This window comes from Plectropomus leopardus, chromosome 14, assembly GCF_026936395.1.
Source record: "Plectropomus leopardus strain MGB_pleo_1.0 chromosome 14, ASM2693639v1, whole genome shotgun sequence".
Lineage (NCBI taxonomy): Eukaryota > Metazoa > Chordata > Actinopteri > Perciformes > Serranidae > Plectropomus > Plectropomus leopardus.
In genome coordinates, this window is record NC_142189.1 from 28,986,371 (window position 1) to 29,005,726 (window position 19,356).

Here is a 19,356-nt window from a genome sequence, read left to right on the forward strand (position 1 = left end):
ATGTTTTTTGGGGGGGGGTTGTTTGAAAAATAGTATTTAATGAATACCCGAGTGGATCCAAACATTAAAAGAACTTTTTTTTTTCCAATATTTTTTTGCTGAAGTGCCAAAAAGTGCAACAATTTGTTTGTACATCTGTTCCACTGGTGCGTTAAATATCACAGCAGATCACATCAGAAGCTCCGCTTGCCGTCTTTATATTTATCTCATCTAGGAACACTGGTTACCCTTGGTATTTATTCTGTTGCGATATTTATTCTAGCTGCTGTTGAGTTAAAGGGAAAAAAGAAAAAAAACACTGCACAGGACAGCGAGAGAGCAGAATAGTAAAGCTTTTTGCAAACTTAGAGGGGCTTTTGTAGAGCTATTAAAGGAACACTTCAACCACAAAATGGCCATTTATATATCAGTTACTTACAGTTTCTTACCTTTGATTAGTGAAGATTACTTTGTGTTTCTTGCATGCTTCCATTACAAACTAAGAATTTAAAAAAGGCAAACATTCCTCATTAATTGAAGTTAACAAGGTCCACATTTAACAACCGCAAAACTAAATGAAAACATATGTTAACAAACCTTTCAAGAAAAAACCACTCCAAAATATGTAGCAGGATTTAAAGACAAATTTTGATTTCATTATTTAAACTTATACGTACGTTTGGATAAATAAGACTTACTGACACTGATTACAGTGCACACGTTGTGAGAGTTTCTAAATTGACACTTTGATATAGTTTTGCTGTTGTGAGAAGTGGCCCCCATTTACTTCAATTTATAAGAAATGTTTGCCCTTTTTTGAATTCTTCGTTCAATGTGGAGGCATGCCAGAAAAACAAATTTTTAATTCACAAATTCAAGGTAACATGCAGTTAATAATAAATATTTAAATAATCATTTTGTGGGTGAAGTATTCCTGTAAATATGACCAATACTAATGTCACTAGTGTTCAGAAAGCCTGCCTTAAAGCGCCTTATCATCTATTTGCAATATTTTACCTGTAACTCTTCCCGGTTTCTATCTATAAACCTTGGAATGAGTAGAAAGCACAACAATTAATTCCCTTTGTACAGTCCTGGATGGAACAGAGAGCTTAAGCTGTGAATCTGCAGTGCAGCGCTACAGACAGACAATTGCAAACACACACATGCATAGAGATGCTGTTCTCCTCCTGCTTACTGACCTGTTTCAATAATTCAGAAGAGTGACTTGCTGGCTGGCTGGCAATGGGCTCTATCCATGGACTCGGTCAACTGTTACACACAAACACTCACACACATACACACACACAAGCAGGGTGTTTGTTATGCTTGGCAGTTTTACATCCATGCAGCGATTGACACCAAATAAGCTTCTGAGGTTAGATTCCATAAGGACATGTCTTTGTGCCGCATTTGTATGCATACATGTATGTTTTTGTATGTTGCATGGATTGGTGTTTCAATTGCAATATCCCATGTACTGAAACACAGGCGCTAATGGCATTAGCTAATGGCGGCTAATGGACCGTGTGCATGCTTGAGGGAGTGAGAGATCTGTTTTGCATTCCTGATTTATAGCGTGTGTGTATGCATGTGTTTGAGTGGGCTCCAGGTGCACAGGTGTGTGTTTTGCTGTTTAATGACTGGAATGAAAAATCAAAGTGCTTTCCACACAAGCAACCAAGGCACCTGGGTAAACACAGATGTTTAACAATACCATATACTATTTTTCTCTTTTTTTTTTTTTTTGAGAACAAAAGATCAAGAAGTACTGTAGAAGTTGCAGTCTTTAAAACTGCATCTGAGAAAGAATTTGGACCAAGCTACAAAATCAACTTATCTTGCTTTTATTGTACTCATTTTTTTTTTTCTACAAATTGATCATGTATCTAAAAGCACGCAACCTAATTTTATAGTGTTTAGTAGCAGTGTTGGGCCACAAGGAATTATAAGGGAGATTAGTTGAAATGCAGTAATTGCATTAGAGTCACTAATCCTACTAACTCCACATACTGGGGGTCAGCTTGGTTGCTATCTTACCAGGAGTTTAATGGATTGATGATATCAATTTTGTTTCTGTGCATTCAGAGGACGGATTACTGCCTGCAGTGTTAACTTGCTGCAGGGACGGGAGATGTACAGAGAAAGCTAGCCACAACTAAAAGGAGGTGATATGTGACTCCTGGTAATTCAGACATTGTCCAAAATGTGTTTTCTTACATCTAGCTTACTGTTGAGATTTTCAGATGTATTTTTTGGAAAATATCTCTACTGTCAGCAGCTTACACATAAACAGTCTTGATCAGTTTAAATTTGCAAGGGTAGTCTCATGGAATGTACATTTTTATAGTGCTGCACATGGTTAGTAAGGCAGCCTCCATGCTCCATGGAGGGCTTTATAATCCACTTCCACTCTCCGCTAATTGGTTTTGGGATGGCACTGAATGTGGCAGACCCTCCACGTGCACACAGGCACAGAATGTAAGTGGATGGGGAGAGGGTGTAGAGGGCGGTTTGGAAAAGGCACAGAGTTTAGAAGCCCAGGACACAGCTAAAGGGGATCACAGGTTTGCTTTGGTTCCCCCTGCTAACATCACAGTAGGACCACAGTGGTTCATCAGGACTTGGCACTAATGCTAGCTGACCCATGCCCAGTAAAAAAAAAATAAAAATAGAAAAATAAAAATCCTGGGTTTTGACTGAAAACACTTCAAAAGTAACTGTTTGGAAATAGCATTTATTCTCTTACATATACTGTGTGCTCCTTTCATCTCAGATTAATTGTTATATTTTATCGGCTACTAAATCAGTAAAATGGTCTATTTAATCTAAAATATGGCGCTGTTTGGTAAATATGTGCCACCTTGCATCTTGTGTCATGCTATCAAATCTTTACAACCCCCCTGAATGATTTCATGTTGTAAAAAATGGTTTATATGCGTCCTCGGTTTGACAGCGCAAAACATAAATGTATAATGTAGAGTCTCCAAACACTGTCCATGCTGTGAACTCTAAAACAAAGAATAAACAAGACGTATTTCAGCAGACGTCCCGCGGCTGTGCAGCCCAGTTATAGCTGTTCCTAGTTCGGAGTTACATAAGTTATTGAATAATTGAAAGTAATTATTTTTAGGAGACATTGGTTTTTTTTTTGTGGACATGATTGTGATTCTTGTTTCACGTGGGGAATCTTTTAAAAGCTTTCATCCTCCTCAGGAACCCATGTTGAGTGAAGCGACTGTGGCATGTCACCCCAGGTGCCCCGGCTCATTAAAGGATACGTGTGCTCTCGCAAAAGTCCAGACCAAAACAGAGTAGATGTCGTCTCACCCTGGGGACACAGGCTCATTAGACTGCACCAGTTGTCTTTGCCCAGTGGGAATCTACAAGAAACTAACCACTGACCCTCAGTTTATGTAATGATGTTTTCTGGTGCAACTTTAATGCTTTGTTCTGCTATGGATTTCATCAAAGTTTAATGCTGCTGCTGCTGCTACCATTGTCAGATAACTGAGAGTTTCATGGGAACAAAAGCAGGCACACAAATAGCACAGTTCAATCATAGACACGTGAGATACATGAAAATAAGTAGATGACTTTTATTTGTACGTTTGTGTCCGTAAACAGCCGTCGCAACAGTGTGGAGTTACATAATAGCCTTGAACTTGTTTCTGCTAGGCTGGCAAATTGATGAAACACATTCCACTTTGTGGTCGTGTTTCTTTCAGGGTCATATTCAGGGTGGAACTTCATTTGAAATCTTAAAGGAGTTCATAAATAAACAAATATTTGGAGAAGGATAATGAATTCATTAAATCAGTCATTCAGTAATGTGTGTTATTTGGCTGGAAAGTGTGTTGCCAAAAACTAAAATGGCAAGATTAATTTGCTGAATATACAGTGCAGTATGTGGTGTATGTGTCTGTTTAGTACATGCATGAGTTGATGTAAAGCTCATGGCATTGCATGCACTAGCACAAGGTGTGGTCCTGCATATTAACAGCAGTCAGTCACTTTTGCTGCTTCTGGCAGATTTGCTGACAAAGCGGCTCTGTTATTTATTTAATATTGTGTAATTTTAGTGATGGCTTCTCTGTTTTGCCAAGGTCATAGTGAGAGTGGGGAATTAATAAATCACAGACCTTATCCATCATTCAGTTCATGCCATCGTTCTTTCTGCTATATTCATTCATCTATGGATATTCCAGTTCAAGTGCTAAACATCAACAGCTGTGGTTAATAGCTGGGATAAGAAACACTTTTGTTGACCCTATTAAAAAACACCAGCGATTGTTTGACCGATGAGAATTAAGCTAGACAAGAGCATAACGACCAGCCAGGCAACCAGAAGTTTACAGCGCTAACTGTGATGTTTTCAATTCGATCAAGATCTCTATGATAAATAGCGTTTAGGCAGTCATACCTATGACAGCAATCCAATGGACAGATTTAGGAAAGGTAACGTTAAAAAAATGGAGTGCACATGTGTTTGTGCTGCTCTAGGCAGATTTCTTTATTGACTGACTGTGATAAGTCTTTGTGTGTGTGTGTGTGTGTATGTGTGTGTGTGTGTGTGTGTGTGTGTGTGTGTGTGTGTGTGTGTGCGTGTGTTATTCTGCTGAAACCAGACACCACTCTATGCATGTGAGAGCAATCTCTAACCCTCCTCTGCATCTTTCTTTAACTCGTTCTGTCTTTTTCACATTCACATTAATCCTCCTTTTTCTCTTTTTCTACCTTTTATCTTCCTACTTGTTTTTTGTTTGTTTTGGTTTTTTTTGTGCCATCCCACACCGTCTTTCCTCCCCTTTTCCCTGGCACCATCCCCATGTTCCCTCATCATTTTCTTTCCAGCCCTGTCCTACTCACCCTCCCTTCCACTTTACTCTTTGCCCTCATTCTTTTCCTCCTTGCCTCATTTTCATCCTTCCCTCCCTCTCTCCATCCTGCTGGCTCAGCTGGTACAGAAGCAGCCTTTGTTTCAGCTGTGTCCTCTATCCTTTGAAGGAGAAAAGCTGGGAAAAAATGGGAGGGAGGGATAGAGGGAAGACATGAAGCATGGACAGAGGAGGAGAAAAAATCCAAATGGGATAAGAAGAGGACATGCGTGGGAGGATGAACTGAAAGGAGGGAAAAGGGGAGAAAGATGAAGAAAGGCAGGAAGGAAGAGGGATATCTTTGGATCAATGGGAAGGGTTGTTCGAGTCATTGATATCCGGTAGCAACAGCATGTGAGGCCTGTGTGGGAGGGGATCAGTCTATAGGACATGTGCTCTCTTAGCACACCTCCACTTGGTTCAATGGTGCATAGTTGCAGTATCTTTGTTCTCAGTTAAAGGCTAACCAAGCATTTTATGAATAATTAAGCTGCTTAGGAACATTGTCAATGCTGAAGAACCCTGGACACCTTTACTTACTGAAGAAAAAAATATATTCACTATAAATGTAACAGGTTGCAGTGTGGAGACACAGAAAACCATTCTTTGTTGAATTCTTTTTTGTTGTATGAATGCTTTCTGAGTCCATTGAATACTCATATAATCCTCTTCATTTCTTTTTCTTTAGTGAGTGAAAACAGAAAGAAGATTTTGGACCTTTACTCTCATCCATGATGTTGTAGCCGTGGTAACATGTGATTGCTGAAGCAGAGTGTTATCCTCTTTTACATCTCTCAAGGTAAGCTACTTTTGTATATTTTTGTATATGTGTGTGAGTCTGTGTTTAATAGATTTGCTTAAAGAAACAGTTGAGACATTTTGAGAAATAAACTGATTTGCTTTCTTGCTAAAATTAGGATGAACATTTTGATATGACTCCCATGTCTGTACGCTATGTGGGGCTGGGCGATATGATGAAAACGATAATCAGTTTGGTATAATTTACTCAATAGAAACGAAAAATATTGTTTGGCAAATGTTTGATATAATTAAACTAGCAAAACACAGGTAGAGAGGGGCAATAATGCACCTGAACCACGAGTTGCCACCTGCCATTAAACAGAAGAATAAGTAATAGCAGAAGAAGACAAAAAAAAAAAAATTAAAACTAAAACTTGTACAGTAAATACTGACTCGTTGAGATTTTACTCTTGCCTACATAATTTGTTCATATTGTCAGCTAACGCTCTTCTTTAGCAGATGTTTGTCGTGTTCTGACAATATATAAAAGCTCAAATCGCAGTTTAACTCTTGGTTTCTTCAACTTTAACTCACAACATAAAACAGCCTTTAAACTGGAAAGAAACAATATTTTGACATTAATCCTTATTTTACTTTTTTTTTATCTAATATTATATTCTAATATAATATTATATATATTGATATTTGTGGCAGTATCACCTGCCCATAATGCTCAGGCTAGCTGCTCGTCTCTGTTTCCAGTCTGCTACGCTAAGCTAAATGCCCACGGTGAGTGTACAGTAAAAAAAAAAAAAGTGTAGTTTCTTAAATGTCAGCCTATTCCTTTTATATAATTCTACTCTGCTGCAGCTGCTTATGATAAAAGTTTGCTCCTATTGGGACTAAAACTCTTTCCAACAAAGATTTGCTATATGGGAGGACAGACTGGTGTGTCTTTTCCTGGGAACAGAAACCAGGCTCTGGTGCTTATTAGCAAAGTTTGAGTCACAGTAGTCCAGGAAGTCATGCTACATCGGGGTCATAGCAGCAGACTTTGATTTGTCACCTGGCTACCTTAGTTTGGCCTCGTAGTGGAAACTGAGATCTAGTGGAAACTTCGTTAGCGTTTTGGCTATATCTACCTTTGTTTGCTCCAGCCGTGGAAACCTGATTAGTGTCATTTGGTTCTCAATGAGTTTGCCATGGAAATTACACTGGTGTTTTGCCCTGTCGTGGAAACCAAGCTGGCTCAGTTGTTAATGAAACCAGGTTGTGCTCGGCTATGGACATCAAGCTGACCCACTTCAGTAAGAATCAGCAATGCTTCAGTTCTGACCGTTGGTATGATAACTTTTGGTATGTCCTTTTTGTTAATACATCTCCACATGTGTCACACAGATTTCCCAAACCCTTTCTTCCTAACCCCGTCTTATCTCCCCACTAATGTTCTCAGGCGGGAATATGGTAGCTTGTCGTCTTCATATAGGCTTTCTCTGTCAGAAATCCACCTCTAACCTCCTTACCGCCTGAGACTCTGCTGCTGATCTACTCTCTCTCTTTTCCCCTAGCCTGCTTTTTCTTTTCCTCCCTTCAGCTGGCTGTTAGATCTACACTTCTAACCTCGATATGTCCCTTTGGGATGCGGCTGACTGCTGAACTCAGCTAGAAAGAGGCAGGCGGGGAGGGAAGACGGAGAAAGTGGGGAGAAGAGAGAGAGAAAGAGGGAGGGATGAGAAGGTAGAAGGTGGGCAAATGAAGAAAGAGTTAAGAGCCTGTCTGTCTGTCTGTCTAACCATCTATCTATCTAATCTGTAATCTCTGAATCTATTCAACCTTGGCACTATGTTCTAAAAAAAAACCCAGGAGATAAATTGAAGCTGAAATGGGGGATGAGATACACACTGTGTATGTGTGTGTGTGTGTGTAAGTAAGAGAGAGCTATACATTTCTAACAATGCCTCAGGCACATGTGAAATCAGCTCTGACCCTAACAAATCTCACATTTATGCATATAAAGAGTGTTTGCTGAGCTATAATCATGACTAGAGGTAGATGAGTCTCATAGCATATTACCCCATGCTCATGGGTTGGAATAATGCTTGCACTTATGTGTGTTTGAATCTTCAGCATTGTTTATTGCGGTCTTCAATCTTATCTGGGGAGTCATGAACCCATGAACACCTTCACCTCTTCATGTGGTAATATTTATAGCTACATTCGTCAAATATCGGACTAAATGGGAAATTGTAAGTGGGTCACATGGTTTCTGTAGATCGTGTGATCAAACTAAGGTCCACCACAGACTCGACTTCACTTAACTTAGTTTTCATGTCTTTATTTAAGGGCTTATCTATTGTCACTACATGTCTTTGTTAACCACATGCTGTTATATCATTCACCAGTGTTTCCTACAAAGTAAGAATCTGTGTGTGGCCCTAGCAAGCCTTGGGTGGTGTCACTGTATTACTGTATATCAGGATATTAAAAAATCCCGAAGCGCTCCACTTTCTATGAAGCTCATTGTATGTAGTGCACAGCATGGACCGCTAGAGCTCAGTCTCCAGTCTCCACTTCTGAAACAGGCAGCTGACACCCCGACACCCAGTGGTGAAGGAATAAGTTATATCACTGTGAACAGCCAGCGGCCAGCAACTTTTTTTTTTTTTTCCACAATTAATGGTATATATATACAGTATTTATATTCCAGAAGTGCTCCTCGTGCTACTAATGGTCCGGCTCCAAAAATATAAAGTCAACACGTGGCAGCAGGTGTTTTAATCATGACCTGTGTTTGTGCATTAAGGCGTAGGTGTGGCACATGTTTATGTGGTTGATAATGCCTGTTGAACACTATAAAACTGAGATGCTGCATTAGTCTTTGGCCTTTTGGCAATAAAACCTTCAAATCTGCAGTCCCGTGTTTGAGCCACAAAATCTGTGCCATGGATACTTAAGGGAGTACTTAAGTGAGCTGGTATTACACTTCTGTGAAACTGGGGACTTACTAGAAACAGATAATAAAAGAGTGATGGAAGTATTCTGACTTTTAGTCCTTAGTATGGGCCAAGCTCTGAAGGTAGTGGGTCCTACATGTGCCATAATGCATATCAGTAGCATCTGTTTAAATGTGTGTGCGCATTTGATTGTAAGCTCAAGAACCTCTCAAGGTTGCGCTAATACTCCTATTCTTTCAAACTCTGACCTTTAAGTGCAATATTGGTGGAATGCCGCATTATCTACCAGTATGTGCTGTAAACATGGATGCGTACGTATATCAGGCAGGCCCTAATAAAATACACTATGTTCCTGCTAAAATGTACATGGCATGTGTGCGTGTTTAGTCCACCTAGCTCGTCTTTCTTTCCAGTACCTGTCAATCATGCTTCCTTGTGAATATGCAGACACACCGAGGGTTAGAGAAGCTTCTGGTTGCTTGAGGGAGAGAGGGATTGAGAGATGCATAGACAGACAGGCAGAGAGATGAGAGATCAAACAGCAGCCTCTGTTTGTCTTATCTTTTTAATGAACAAAGTGCCACACATTTCAGTGCTTTGGAGTTCACTCAGAGGCCTACACGCCGATGGGGGAATTCAACCCGCAACCCTTTAGCTTCTGAGAGCAACTTGAACTAATGCTCTCTTTAGAGCTGGATCACTGGTGTGTGTGTGTGTGTGTGTGTGTGTGTGTGTGTGTAAACCTTCAACTGCTCAGCAAAACAGATCAAAGTCAAGTCTCTCTTTGTCCCCTACACACTTTGATGAATGAAGGCCTGGATGGATGGATGGATAGATGGATGGGTGGGTTAAGGCAAGAGGACAGATAAAAAGGGAGAAGATGGAGAGAAAGATAAATGAATGACTGAAAGTACAAGGAGTTCAGAGTGGACTGACGGACGTGGTGGGTGGAGAGAGTACGTGAAGTGGAAGTAGATGGATGGAAGGGTGGATGGATGGGTTTGACCTTTTCATCACCCTCTTCAGAGATGGCCCTATCAAGTGCAGATTTAGTCACATGGCCTGCCCTTTTTTTTCCTTTTTTCTTCTGTCCCTTTTTCACTATCTAATATTTTCTGGCAAACCATTTTTTTCTAATACACTTGACCATTTTTCACCTCTGCTTTCTCTATTTCTCCTCTTCTTCCTTTTCTCCTTTTTGCGCCTCCAAGCTGGCGATAGCAATATGCGTAGTAATTATGTTTTAAGTTTCCCCATTCTCGTAACCGCAATATTTTAAGAGCACCTTAAGGGAATGTCTTCAAATGTAGCACATACATCCACTTGGACTCAAGGATGAACTGGTTATATTTTGGTGGTCTTAGGTCAAATGTCAAGGTCATTGTGACCTTGTCTGTCTCATTTTGTTTTATTCTTAGATGGAAAAGTCCAGGGACAGGGGTTGCAAATTAGCCTTGGTTAGAAGCCCTATATGAAACACATGAGTAAATGGTTTTCGAAGTTGCTACTATGTTCACTGCGTTGTCCCTGTCAAATAAACTAATGAATTAATAAATAAAATTCATGTGAATGCAATATCTCAAGAAGGACCCCACACACACACACACACACACACACCAAATTGAATGCATGAATCTTCATTTGGACTCAAGGATGAACTGATTCAATTTTGGTGGTCATAGGTCGGAGGTCAGTGTCATGGTGACCTAACACTCGTCTCATTCTTGTGAACGCGATATCTAAGAACGCCTTGAGAGGATTTCGGCAAATTTTACGCAAGCATTTACCTGGACTCATCGACGAGCTGATTAGATTTAGCTGTTTACTGGTCAAGGTTACTGTGACCTTGCATCCATTTAATCTTTAAGAACACAGTATCTAGAGACGGCTTTGAGGGAGTTTCCTCAAATTTGGCACAAACATCCATTTGGACTCAAGAATGAACGGATTAGAATCTGGTGGTCAAAGTTCAAGGTCACAGTGACCTCACAAAGTGTCTGTGACAACATAATGGTTCTGCAAAATTATATTTCTGGCCATCACTCAGCATCATAAGTCAGAGATGGAAGGGGAGATATTTGGTGTTGAAATGAAAAAAAAATTCCCCCAATATTTTCCCTCTCTCATTTTCATGCCTTATTGTATTTGCCCTCATTCCTCTTTTCCTTGATCCCATTCCATTGTTTCTCTCATCTGCCCGTTTCCCCTGTTAACCTCCTCATTACCTTCATCTCTGGCAGCCTGTGAGCATACGTGTGTGTGTGTGTGTGTGTGTGTGTGTGTGTGTGTGTGTGTGTGTGTGATGATCTTGCCAGCTTGCATCTGTATTTGTGTGTGCGTGTGCTCTTTCTCCCGGAGAGTTGAAAGACTGCCTGGATCCCTGGGGGGAGTTTGGCAGCCGAGACCTGCAGAGGGCCAGCCAGGCCTGGGTCACCAAACTAACCTCTTCCTACTGCTTTGCCTCTGGTCCCATGGGATAATAGGTGCGAGGAGGGGTGGCAAGGAAGGGGAGAGGAGGGATTAAAGGGAAGAAAGCAAGGGAAGGGAAGATAATTCATACATGAGAGGAAATGCAAATACATAAGACACACACCCCAAGGTATTTAGTTAGTCATGCTTAAAAGTCTCTCTCTCTTTCCCTCTGTTGCTCTGATGTGCACTTGTTAGTCATAGTTAAGGCTTCCAACGCTTTTTTCTTTCTTTTTGTTTTTCCTTTGGTCGGCACCGGCAGACAGACACTTAGGCTGCGTCCAGACCGCAGGCAACAATGCTCCAAATCTGATATTTTTTCCTCAAATGTGACTCAGATCTGTTTATGTAGCAGAGTGAACAGCTCAAATCAAGTGGTATATGATCTTTTCAAACCTAATTTGGGCCAATTTTAAATCCAGTCATAAATCAAAGACAGGTCAGATTTTTATTTCTCTACGCCAGCAACAGGCATGGTCAGAGAGGTTATGTTTTTGGGCTGTCTGTTTTTTCCATTCTTGTCCAGTGATTAGTGTCACACACTATGTAACAGCAAAAAGGTCTAAAAAGAATCATAATGTCAATTTCAATATCACTGTATTACTAAGCAGCCTCAGTACTTGTTGGATGTTGCAAAATGTGACTTTGATAGGTTCAGTTAAGTATGCACTTCTTGTGTGCACGGGAACATGTTAAAGAAAATCCTGAATATCATCAAAAGTAATCAGTCTGGTTCATGAAAGTCATTGCATTTCTAGAGGGGATAAGATGAACTGCTTATTAAGGCCACTGAAAAGTATAGATTTTTAGACTTTTTTAATGTCTTGACTTTACAAAACATAAAAAAAATACGATTAACGGATCCTAAGAGACTCACAAACTGTGAACCAGTTAAATTTTTACGTAACCGTACAGGCAAAATATTATAGGAAGTGGAGATGGCAGATCAACCTCAGACAGATGACTGAATCAAGTATCCCCATTGGTTTGACTGAAAGACCACTTTCTTTACTGGTCTACAGGTGCCATTGCAGCAGCTGCAGCTGCCTTACCTTTGGCCCACTCATTTGTACAGAGATTGGTAGAAAAGAAAATAAGGATTTAACAGTCAGAAGTGGGACTTGCTACACAGTCACAGCACTATTTAGATAACGGAGTAAATCTGCTGTTGAACCCACTGTGCCGATATTTACCTTTCCACACAAACAAAACTTGCTTCATGGCAAACTAATGAACATTGTGCCGTTATGTATCAAACAGACAAAGCTGCTCATTCCCCTCTTGTTGTACTTGTTTTAGGACGGTTTCTTCTTGTTTGTGAGATTTTGAAATACAATAATATTTCACAAAGAACAGCCCTCAGGATTTTGTTATCTTTTGTATAGGAAGTGAGTTTCTGTCTCTATCACTGCCTCATCACACCGCACACACGTATTATTTCTGACTTCTTCCCCACAGTTCTAGGCTGTTCTCTCCATCTCTCTGTTCTCTCACCGTAGGCAGCAGCAGGAAATGGAGTGTGTGAAACAGGATGTGAGGGTAGCCATACTTGTTTATTTTATAGCTGAAAGCCCACAGCCTGGCTGGAAAGCATTGATGGATGACAGAAATGGACAGAGACAGTGGGTTTAGGGACACAGACACATGCTGGTTTAGTTTTGCCCTGTTTTTAATGCTAGTGATGACGTTGTGAGTTACAAAAGGTTAAAAAATAAAAAAAGTAGAAATTGTTGAGGGCGGCACGGTGGCGTCGTGCTTAGCACTGTTGCCTCATTCCAACCCTCACCCGGGTTGGAATGGGGTTCGGTCCGGCAGGGGCCCTTCTGTGCGGAGTTTGCATGTTCTCCCCATGTCTGCGTGTCTCCAGCTTCCTCCCACATTCCAAACTCCACATTCAGGTTGATTGGTGACTTTAAATTGCCCGTAGGCGTGAGCGTGTATGGTTGTCTGTCTATATGTGTTGGCCCTGCGATAGTCTGGTGACCTGTCCAGGGTGTACCCCGCCTTCCCGCCTAGCTCGATGACAGCTGGGATTGGCTCCAGCCCCCCTGCGAGGACTAACGGTTACAGAAAATGAATGAGAAATTGTTGATGAAATGATTCCTGTACTGCCAAAAAAATCAGGAAAAATTTTAGTAGAAATCAGGCAGTGAAGGAGGGCATAATTACATAATGTAGATATAGAGACACAGATTACTGAACTTTACAAAATGTTGTGTGTTCAGTTTAAATTTATCACATCACATTGTCATCCAAAGTTGTCACATATTGCCGCTTTGCAGTGTACTTACATGTCTACATGTTACACCCTGAGTATTCCTCTGCGTCTGCTGTTGACGTTCCAGGATGCTGCTACCGTGATGTCAACCAAAGCACATGGTCATGTTTAAATAACAAAAGCACAAGGCAACCAACACCCAGACACCAACAAGAGCACATGTTTAAGGTAATGCAACAAGGGCATAGATGATTAGGTTTAGGGAAAAAGAAGCACATGGTAAGATGTGAATAAAAAAAAAAGAAAACATTGAACATCTTGCATGAAAGTCAGGGATTTGCTGAATATCCACCACCCCTTCTGCCTGCTCTTTAGGGATCTTTGTGCTCTTTATATTACGTTGCTACCGGCAGTATTTTGGCGTGATGTGGTCCAGCGGCGTGTCCATTATAAGAGTTTACAGATCAGTTTTACATTGTTGTTGGTTTGTTGTATTTGTCTTCTCTGCCATTCCTTTGTTTAAGTAGTGATAAGTCTTTTGTCATAATTATCTCTGTTTCTTTGAAAAACAAAAACAAACCCCAAAAATTTACACATATTTGTTAAAACTGTGGGCTTTTCTAAATCTAACTCACTATTTAAATTTAACTATGTATATATTAAAATATATATTGATTAAATGAGTGCAAATATTTAATGTACAAATAAAAGAAAAGCATAAACTCTAAAGATTCAGGTACACTCTACATCTTGCTGTCGGGTGATTTTACCCATTATGATAGACATTTTCATCTAAGAACACAGTATTTTACCAATACTTGTAATTACACCTGTCTCTCCACATATGACAATGCCTGACCTCCAATTACCATGTAGTGAATAGCAGGGAAAATAACACTCTGTTCAAGTGTTTAAGTTAATTTGGGGAGTACTGTGGACATAATGTGTGTGTTATCGGTGCAATACAGTAAGTTTTCTAATGGCGCAAACTGGATATATGGATGTGTAAAGAGAAAGATAGAATATTTTCAAATGTATGATGCACTGGGGACTGTGAAAGTTGCAATGATTAGAGTATACACTGAAAGGAGCTCTATATGACATTCAGGGCATATCTATGATTCAGAATCTGAGCTGTGATTGATTGCACACGGCTCCTTGAGCAAACAGCTAGTAGCTAACAGTGCTAACAACAGCAAATGTGCTGACAGAGCTAACCTTGTTAACGTGGTGGGACCTTAAGAGTGGGCCTTACGCTTCCACAAAAATATTTTAACAAAGATAATGTTGTTTGCTGCTACTATATCAAGGTTTCCCACACATTCACTTACTTGTGGCAGTCTGCCACAATTAAAACCTCTGCTGCCACGTATCGATTTCATATTTTTAGAGCTGAACTGTTTATTAGAAGCGCTTTTGAAATATATGTATTGTTTGGTTATTCATTGCACCACACTCTTGGAGTGCAGAGTGTACTGTGAGCACAGACAAAGCAGCAGAACACCAGCTGCAGAAACTGACCCGTTGATTGAGCTGGTTCTGAAAATTTGCTTTCACTTGCTTCGGCTGCTCCTCTAATCCATCGACAGGACTGACCGATAAATCAACCACCCCACTACTCAAAATCTTTAGAGAGGGGACACAGAATGATAAAACAGGGATACACACAAGATATAAAAGGGAGCTTGCTCCCAGCAGGGTCTTTGATGCTATATTTAGAGTTGTTGAGATCAGGTATGCGAACTGAAAAAGACAAGTTCAGTTGAGTGACTGAATTTAAAAAAAAAAATTGCACAGTTTGAAAGATGGGAATCTCAAAGCACATAGATTCAGTCAGATGAATATCACACTGAATTATGTTAGTGTTACAAATTCAGTGGCATATATATTTCAACATCAAGTCCTCAGAAATAATTCAATTCTACTAATAAAACTTCGCTCAATGTGTTCATAGAAAGGCATTAGCACAGTATTTGTGTGTATTTTATGAACAGATTCAAGATTTACCCATTTCAAAGGACTTTGTCAAAGTTTATTTTCTCTCCCAAGTCACTTCCTCCAACTCTGCATCTTTTCCATGTCCTCTGCCTCTCTTTCTTCTTTTCTACTTTTCATCTTATCCTTCACTCTGACTTTTCTTTTGTCTTCTCCTGTCTGACAGTGTGCTGCTGGTGTTGTGAGTACATCTATATGCATCTACATCAGTGCTGCAACCAAATGTGACTCAGCTGGTTCACGCTGATGTATTTGTATGCTGTGCGAGTATAGAGAATGTGTGTTGCAGTTTGCTGAACACACGGGACTTCTGTCGCCAACTTCTGGGACTTTAAATCTGTAACATTTATGTACATATTCTGAGCAATGAATTAATATAGCTTATATTGGGACTCTACATTATAATGCTGCAAAACTGTTTTTTCTTTTTTACTTGTCATGTTCATTCATGTCCTCTCAGGCTGACGCCAAGCTGAACAGCCTGACAGGGCGATCTAGCAATTTAACAGCACCAAAAATGACATTTATTCACTAAGAAAGGTGATTTAACAGAAAAGCTCAACCCGTATAAATCTGATGAATCACTTAATTCAAATTGAGGATCTTTTTTTTTTTTCGTTCTTAGAGTTATGACGTCCTGCCAGTAGGAAATGCTTATATTTCACACTTCTGCCACCCACTCCGACTGCACACTTCATATGTATCATATCGACATTTCTAAATGCTCCTGAACTCTCAGAAACTGGGAAAAGGGGCTTTGGGGTATTCTGCACCTTCAGCCTGCAATTTGTTGCAGGATGACTTTAAAACTCAAGAAGCTGGTGTCATGAAATTTTTTTAAATCTAAAATGAAAGACTGAGGGGCAGATTATATAGCATGCTGATCTTTTTCATGCTGATCAAGCCTGCCTTGTTGTACAACTGGTTCCGAGAAAGTTCTTTTTTGATAGATAGTTCTCTTTTAATGCAGAGTTTTGTCCTTGTGAATTGTGTTTTGTCCCCTTTCGTGTCTCTTTCTGCAACTTTTTTTTCACTGCTGACTGTCTTGGCCAGGTCTCCCTTGTAAAAGAGATTTTTAATCTCAGTTGGACCAGGGGTTGGTTAAGTAATGGTAAAATAGATAAATAAATACATAAATGAGCAGACTTTTTTCATGCAGAGGAGGAGGGGATGGTGGATGGCTTTCCAACCAGGTGAGATGCCTGCCAAGCTGCAGATCACTATTCAAGACTAACAAACAACAAAAGCAGTTGATTTTTAGTGAGTCATCTATGTGTTTTCAGCTGCTTTTTAGGCACAGAACGTAGGCGTTTTGTAGCGACCTGTTACCGTTTACAGCGGGGAAAGAGCATCAAAAAGCGATTGTTTTTTTTTACTGAGATAGCGCTGCATCGCTGCCAGGATAGTGGCTCAAAGTGTGATTATATTTTAACCTAGACATCGCTGTGTTTCCTGCCAGGATAGTGGCACCAAATTGTGTTATTTGGAAAATAATATGTCCTTTGGTGAAACCTATTCCTCATACAGTCTGATATGTGAAAGCAAAACAACCCGTGTTACTCCCTGTGGGCCATTACTGTTTTTTTTTTTTTGTCATAAAAACAAGTTATTTAGGACATTTGTTTTGGTGTGCTTATGCAGCCATAAAAGGAACGAGTTTTGTTTAAAATGTGTTTGATATATTCCATGTTGTGCTTTTTTAATTTAGCTGTGTCAGTAATGCACGTCAAGCTCACCGCGTTTGCGTTCCCTCAGCTGCCCCCGTTTCCCTTGTAAAACCGATGTGTTCAGTCAGACAGCTTGCAGATGCTATCCTTCCTTCCCTAAAGCTAAACACGTCTCTACCAACATGTCTGCTGCTTTTTCATACCTTCGCTCTCTATTGTGCACACTATTTTTTTCTCTCTTCTCTGATTTCTCTCCTTCTTCCTGATCTCTTCTCTTTTTTTCTAGTGTCTACTCTTCATCTCCCTCCCTGCTTTTCAACCAATTTCTTACAGATCATCATGGCTCAACATTACAAGATTTCGGTCTCTTTCTTTCTTTCTTTTTTCATCTTTTTCCATCCCTGCATTTTCTGTCTTGGCTTTCTTATCGATGTAAGACTGTATACCTTCTTCTCTCTCTCTCTCTCTCTCTCTCTCTCTCTCTCTCTCTCTCTCTACCCCTTTGTGTATATCTTCTCCTCCCCGTCTTTGTGCTGGTAAAAATAGATGCTCCAGCACATCCCAAATTCCTCACAGAAAGCGTGTGCAGTGCTGGATTTTTCATATCTTTGCTGGAGATGTGTTCTCTTGCGGAGATTAAAGGATAACACCGGCATTTTCTGGGTTCATTCTGTGGTCATTCTGCTCTAATTGGGACTGCATTTTTAACTTGCATGCTGCATAATATTTTGCTTGTTATTTTTTTATTATTATTTTTTTAAAAAATATATCTTTATTTAAATGCTCTGCCAAATAATGGTTTAAAAGCCATTCTAGAGGCGTTTCTACACAGTGTTTGTGTGAAATGTTGGTCTGAGCTGAGTAGATAATGCTCATGTCCAGAGGTCAGCCCTCTGCACATGATCACAGGCAGCCTCCTGCAGTGCTCCTGCACACACATACACCAAAGAGAGACTTCAAGCCAGCAGGGTGCTTTTTTTTTTGTATGCTTGTTCATGGAGTATGAGTAAAACAACTGACAGTTTTCTAAACCACCAATCCCCAAACAAGTGCTGAACTATCATAGCTTTCCAAAGCAGATGTCAGTTTCAGCTATTTTGGCTTTTGACAGCCTGACACCTGTTAGGTGGTAACTAACCAGTAAATGAGGGGGAAAATATACAAAATTATATGTAAAATACAACAGGTTTTTCAGTTTGGTCCAGTGCCCCATTTACTCAGAGAGCTGTTTCTGCAAACCAGAAGCGCGCCCACTGCCAGCTACTGTATATAATACACACTGACTATACATAAATATCTCATATAGCCCCACTTCAAAAATCCCAAATTTTCGCTGCAAGTATGTTGACCAATTAGCCATGCTGACGTTGCCAATGGTTTTAACAAAATGCTAAAATGGGGTTGTAGCTTAAAACTGAGCCACTTATTCTTCGGGCGACCTGGTGTCAGGTTAGTGGAGAGAGTGGACACAACGTAATTGGGTCTGGACGGTGATGGCGTTACTATTATGAATTGCAGAATAATGTAAATAATAATTGTAACCGTTCAAAACTATCCTCAGAAGCAGACCATTAAATGGTTTATTGTTGACATCCCTGTTCTTTGTTACTGTAACCAGCAAGCTTTAGATTGCTCCACATGTTTAAGCAGTGTGCATGATGGAAGTGATACTTCATTTTTAAAGAGTTTGGCGGCACATGTCAAACATGCGATGTGTATATTTTACTCATGATAGGATACTGTAACTATAGCACAGGCTCTGCTGCTTTTTACTTGCATGACCTCATCTGTGGCTGACGGATGTTTGGTGTATGATTCATTGCCACTTGTCCTCTGCACTATGTGTTAACTCGTGAAATGGCACAGGGTGCCTTCAAGTGTGTCCTGTGAATATTAAGGAGATCTTTCCATAAAGAAATGAATAAAACACAAAGGCAGATGTACATGAAATATGAAATTAGGTGAGATTTTGCTCCACTGCACCCCTGATATGCCCTCATTCTCCCTTTTTCTTTTTTTCTGTTCATCCATCTGTCCCATTATGCCTTTGTTAACTGCTGATGTATGTGGAACATTTGGACAGGAAGTGCACGGCAGTTGTCCAAATATGGACATGGATGACTGTACTCATTGGAGAAATATGCTGTCAAGTCCCTCAACAGGAAATGTGCTGCCTACGCCTTCTTAATGACTTGTGTGTGTGTGTGTGTGTATGTGTGTGACTTTATAAACAGGCTACTTGTCAGCATTCGCCAGCAGCAGTGGCATAATGCTTAATGTTAAAGCAGATAAACATGCATCAAAATATCATAATAAGATGCTATTTAAAATGTTGTCTTCATCATTCCGCTCAAAGCAAAGCCACACCTCTGTTACTATGTTGTTGACTGGCCTTTTTAAAGTCAACAACATTTCCTCGCATTCTGTTTACAGTACATCTATCTCATCTGGTACAC

The 19,356-nt window shown here is 40.1% G+C and overlaps 1 protein-coding gene across 4 annotated transcripts in view; it reads left to right on the forward strand.

The window, feature by feature from the left end:
• The window catches only part of lrfn5a (leucine rich repeat and fibronectin type III domain containing 5a), a 259,011-nt gene that overhangs the window by 177,702 nt on the left and 61,953 nt on the right, over window positions 1–19,356 (forward strand). For all 4 annotated transcript variants that reach the window (XM_088087412.1, XM_088087413.1, XM_088087411.1 and 1 more), the window contains one exon: window positions 5,545–5,655. The gene's annotated coding sequence lies outside the window, so the exon portion shown is untranslated. The remainder of the gene's footprint in view (window positions 1–5,544; window positions 5,656–19,356) is intronic.